The sequence below is a fragment of the Parasteatoda tepidariorum genome, chromosome 4 (genome assembly GCF_982258835.1).
Source record: "Parasteatoda tepidariorum strain Cologne lab strain chromosome 4, Ptep-v5.0, whole genome shotgun sequence".
NCBI classification, from domain to species: domain Eukaryota; kingdom Metazoa; phylum Arthropoda; class Arachnida; order Araneae; family Theridiidae; genus Parasteatoda; species Parasteatoda tepidariorum.
The window spans coordinates 81,398,245-81,404,550 of record NC_141758.1 but is presented as its reverse complement, the minus strand read 5'-3'; positions in this window follow the sequence as shown (position 1 = coordinate 81,404,550).

The following is a 6,306-nucleotide window of genomic DNA, read 5'->3' as shown; positions in this document are numbered from 1 at the left end:
GTTCCCAATTTTTTTTCGGTTGCGGAACCCTAAATAATTAACGTTTCTTCGGCGGAACCTCGACATCATAAATACATTTTATTAAAGTGATTGCGAACGTTATGACCTATAAAGAATAATTTTTAAATATTTAAGTAGAGGTAGGAAGATTTTTTAATTGCTTTATTATCAACAATCTTACATTAAGTTTAATGTCCGATGGTTGGATTTTCAGTCCTAATGCTATATCTAGTCTAGATATGAATTTGCTTTTGGTGTAGTTAGTATATATAAAAGCTGACAATGAATTAAATAAAATTAATTAGGGTTTACTTTGAATTCATAAACTTAAAGGAACTGTGTGAGAAATGGTTATTAGGAAAACATATTTCTTTATTAAAGATATTAGTTATTTTATTTCGATTCGAAAATTTTAATGGGAAATTCTAAAGCAATATTTTATAAATGCTAGTTCTTTTCATAATTTGTTCAATATATTGTTATTAGAAATATTATATTTCCTTTAAAAAAGGCCATTTCTATTTCAATGACATTTTACTTGAAATATTTTTATGAAGATAGCCGAAAAATTTAATAAATTATGAATGGTTGGATTTCAATATAAATTGACGTTTCTAAGTACTAACTCGCTATACTAAGTACTTCAGCTATATATTCAAATTCAAACTTCAGCTATACTAAGTACTAACTTGCGTAACAACATTTAAGAACAGTTTCTCTAGAGTTCCGCGAAAAGATCAAGTGGTTTTAAAAGTTGAGACTTTTATTTTAATCGATAGTTATTACCTTACTAAAAACTTCATTCGCTTCAAAAATATATAAATAAGAAATAACAGACAACAAGTTTCAAGCACTCAAAAATAGACGCCCATTTTCAGGATCTGCCAGACGTGAATGAGAAGAAATAAAGGCGATTTGAAATATAAAACGTAACGAAAAAATGGAAAATTAAAGGGGAGGAACAAAACTAGAAACAGAGGAAGAAAAAAGATGAAAAACAGAGCCAGAAACACCACAGTAGCCGAAATCAGAGAAAAAATGCATTTCCACGCACTATGGAGGGGTGGTGAGGAACTAATTATGCCGTTAACAACGGGATAACAAGATTCCAGGGCATCAAGGTGATCTGATGTGACTGAAGTGGAAATAATTTTGGCTTTGTCGAAAGTGAATTTATGGCCAAAATTACGATATGTTGCAGGAACCGATGATTTCTCGTTATAATTTACTTCTTTCTATATTAATTTCTTTCTTAATTTCTGTATATTTCTGTAATTTTTGTATATTTCTGTATATTTCTGTAATTTTTGTATATTTCTGTATAATTTTGAAATTTCTATAAATTTCCTTCCGATCAATAATGCATCATTTGTTTATTATTTTGGATGTTTATGTGATATTATTTTTGCAAATGGGAAAAAAAGTAGCAAAATTGTAAAATTTTTTCGATAACAATACGTTGAATAACATGCAAAATGTGTCACAAATCCTTCTAGGCTTGGGAGGCTTAATAAAGTACAAAATGTTATCAATACATCAAAAAATTTTACTTTACGTGATAAAAAAATTAATACTAAGATAAAGTTTTTTTATCCACAAAAACCAGTAGATAAAGTTTTTTACCCGCAAAAGTTATGCGATTTTTAAGACATGCAGTTGACTTCAAATCTGAAGTCAAATTCTTGAGACATTCCCTGTAACATCAATGGTAGCGAATACGGTTGAGTTGTTAAATCACGTGGCATAATTAACAAGTTCAAATTTTGAAATTTAAAAGAAATTAAATATGCTCAAAATGCTTGTCTTTAAATTGGCGGCTCTTTTCCGGAAATGGAATAAACATCATGCATAGTTCTGCCATCTATCGAGCTGTTTAAAAGATCTAGACTACTCTTTAAGAACGTATTCTTTAAAAGTATAATTGTGATAAATAATTAAATTCTTAATTTAAATCTAATAGAAATATCAAAAATCCGATTAATTTCTGATTAAAATGTTTACATTTTTCGAGATCGAAGTATTTTTATTGTATATTGTAGATTGAAATTTTCTTGATTTTCGGTTTCGTCAATAGATGGCAATACTAAAAATAAGTCTGTCATTTAGTATTTTTTTTTCTATATTTTTTCTCTCCAAAATAAGAAATTTAATTAGAAAAAAAGGGAAGAAAAATATTAATAGGCATTTTATAATTAAAGAAACTGATTTAGAATTCCAGGTCTTAAAAACTTCTTTTGTTCAAAAAATATTATTTATTTTTTTCTTTGCCTTCTTTTTAATTTTTTAATTTTAATAACAAATAAAACGTAATTTTTTATTTTTACCAGAAATAGACATATATTAAGACAGAATTTGGTTATCATTTTTGAACTGCAAAATTTATATTCTAAATTTACATTCTTAGTTGTAAGAGATTTTACAAGTTATATATCACATTGATTGTATTGGTTTCGATTTCTCATAGCTCGAAAAATACTTCTGCTATATTCAATTAAACTATGAATCTCAACTTATGTTTATTTATAGATAATTAAATTATTTATAAAATTGCTTCCATGTCTGTAAATCAAAGCTTTTAAGATTAAAAATATCAAGTATTTCCTACTGCACACACACACACCTCTCACAGTTTCCATACCGGTGTTACCTCATACGGGGTCAAACTCAATAGGTTTTTAGACTAAGAAATTTTATTATTCGATTTAGGCAAAAATATTTCTCTCATAAATTCATGAGCTTTCATACTTAGCGTTGCTTCGAAACAACATGGTTTTTAAAGAAATTTTTATTATTTTCTTTCTGGATAGAAATGAAAATTGATTAGAAATAACATAACCAGAAACTGATTTATACTAATTGAGGCCCGAGGCAAAATCTTCTTTGGAGAGCCCCTTCTGCATAACTATTTCGGTAATGAGGAACCGAACATTACGCAGGTATTTAAATTTGTCTCTTCATTATAAATATATAATAAGAAAATTGACTGGAAGCTAAAATAGCTATTAAGTACCCCCCCCCCATTAATGGTCAGGCGAACTATTGTTCTGTCCATTTTATTAATTTTCTAACAATTCTATGTCCACCATTAAAAGGATATAGCGCATCTGAGGAACCATAATTCGACAAAAATTTATTATTTTCTTTAAATTAACTGAATTGAAGAAGTATAAAACAGTCATGAATGGGATAATTGATTGTTAACTTTGTCATCTAGCTGCGAAAATTTCATTTCCTTGCTCACATTAGGGCAGAATTCAGCAAAATTTTGAGAAAATATTCAGCTAAAGGAGAAAAAAGCGGAGCCTGACTAAGGCAGGGGCATATGGATCAGGAGCCATGGGAGCTCACATCAATGTGGGGGGAGGGGGGCAAAAAGAATAAAAAGTTTATTTTACGTTTAATGAACTATTTTGTTTTTATAACTAAATATCAATTCAGTGTAATATACGTTTTATGTTCTCTTCTTCGTTATGCTATCGCATGAACGCAAAAAATATATATTTCGTAAATCCATGGCTTTCTAGAATGGAACTCAGTTAAATTTTCGCAATTACGATGGATCAATTAAGCCAATCAGAAGCTTGTATTTCTGTGAACATAACGCATTTTACGATATGTAAAAATGTAGGCTTTTGTTTGACCAAATTTGTCCGTCATAATTGCGAAAATTAAGCTGAGTTCTTCTCTAGGAAGCCATGCATTTACGAAAAATAGATTTTTTGTGTTCATACGATTTTTTACCCTTATTTGCCTCTCTCACCAACTGTTGTTTTTCTTGTTCTGTCTTTCATTGTTTTCTCTTTTATTTTATTTTTCCATTTTCTCCTATACTTTTATTTTTCCATTTTGCTTTCAACTTTACGTTTATGCTTTAAATCACTTTTGCTTCTGATCATTCATGTCTGGCAAATCTTGAAAATTGGCGATTGTTTTTGTGCGCTTGAAACATGTCACCCGTCATTTCTCATTTGTACATTTTTGAGGCAAATGATTTTCTTAATCAAATAAAGAGATTTAATTAATCTCTTTTGTTATCCTTATTCACTTCTGGCGCGTCTTGAAAAAGAGCGCCTATTTTTGCACGCTCGAATTATTTCAACTTTTACCATCTGCATATGATTTAAAGCAAATTATGTTTTAATATCAGTATATTTTTCCGTTTTAGTTTCGTAGGATTATTCATTTCTCAAGTGTTTACATTATCTCTTGAAATATTGACATTATTATTAATAACACCAATTTGCAATATTTATTCAAATGAATTAGTAAATAATATTTGCTTGTTTATATAAATTAATGCTTTAAGATAAATATGAAAATTTTAAAACTGACCAAGAGAATTTTATATTAAACTAAAAACATTCAGTAAACATTCTATTATTTTTTAAAGCACCCGTTCTCAATTTTTTGTCACCTTCATTCAAACGTATATTAGAAATACTTTCTCTCACAAATTTTAATTATTTTCTAACTCCAGAACAGAGACCTCAAGATAAATATAAAGATAATATTTATCATAATAGTAACTCTCTTCCAAAGTAACGTGATATTCTTTTCTTTGATAACTCAACGCATCCCAAATTAGGGACACCACTTTTATAATGTATAGCTTCCCACGTGATATGAATCAAAGTTAGCGTTGCCACTTTGAAACCCGGAAGTGAACAAAACTCGAATTGCTCCTCATAAAAAGACCGCAATCACATAATTAAATACGAGTTATTACGTTAAAGTTTTTCTTTCAGAAAGAAGACTAAATGGCATACTTTTCATTTTGTTCTTCCCGCAAATTATGTTTTCTTCCACACTCATAAACGCAGATTGCGTCTAGAAAGTTTATAATAATATTACTAGCGTTTCTTTTTGTGGAATAATAAGAACACTATTTCCTGATATAAATCATTTGCTTTTTCAGTAAAATAACGTGGAAATTTTAAGTATCAAAATTTATTGGATTTTCATATTAACTGGGTATTTTCGCTTGGTATTTCAAAAAATAGTTGAAATTTCGTTAATATAACACGAGACTGCTAATCACAGTTTGCAGTTTTAATCTTATAAAAGTTCAATTACGAAAATGAGTGTAGAAATAAATAGCTTAGTATTTAAAAATTATACTTTAAAATTAGTAAAAATTATATAAAAATTAATATTTAAAAATACAGCCTTTCATCCCTTCAGTGGGTCGATAAATGAGTACCAAGCATGCTTGGGAACTAAACACTGGGGGTTCCGCATTCGGCTGACCACCTGACAGAAACATCTGCTCCTGCACCCCAGAGCCCAAGATCAAGAAAACTGAGATGGGCAGAGTAGGCCTTGGCCCTCTGTGGGCTGTCGCGTCACTGAGTTTAGTTTAGTTTAAAAATTATCAATTAATCAAAAATTATTAATTAAGTAATAATAATAAAAAAAAATATAATTTGAGTTACTATAGAATTGTAGGTTATGTTTAATAGCTTTTGTTTACTTATTAAAATGTGTTTCATATGGCTTTATTAGGAATTCAATCCAGAAAATTTGACAGCTCACTGCATCACAAAGGAGCATAAAATAACAAAGAAACAATTCAACAATTTAGGAAAAGTGAACAAAAAAGAACAATAAACAATTGAATCAATAACTTATTAAAATGTATTTCTATTATTATGAATTAAAAAAATAATTGTATTTATAGGTGGCGATAAAATATAAAGAGAGTTGTCACTAACAACGATATAATAATTATATCATGTTTTTTTAAAATTAAAATATGAAATAATAACAATACTTTTGAAAGTAAAAATAAATAAAATAAGTTAATGTAACACCCTACAATGATACTATAACATTGCTGCTAAACTAAAGTGCTTACTCAGCCTAATTGTGTCTTCAAACCTAGGTGCGTGCATAAGAAAGAATATTAAATGAAGTGGAGTGGAAAGGTTAGGAAATCCGACGCTTTTTGACCACACAAAAATAGGCGTTCATTCTCAAGACTTTCTGTATGCTTTGAGTGCTAGAAGCAACACTCTTATGTATTAACTGTTCACTTTCCGTTAAGTTTTTGTAACTTAGTACTCTTACTGTTTATTCAACATTCATACACTGTAAAAACTTTTGGTGTATAGTTGCCGTCATTTTAGTGTAAATTAGAATCTTTTACAGAGCATTTAGTCACATTAGAATCAATATTTGGCTTCATTGCGAGAACGTCTCGTTTGAAAAACCAGCGCATTTTTAGTAATATATTCGCCCTAATTCTTTAAAATAATTGTTATTTTGTCAATTTTGTATTATTTCTGTCACGTTAACTACAGTTCTGTA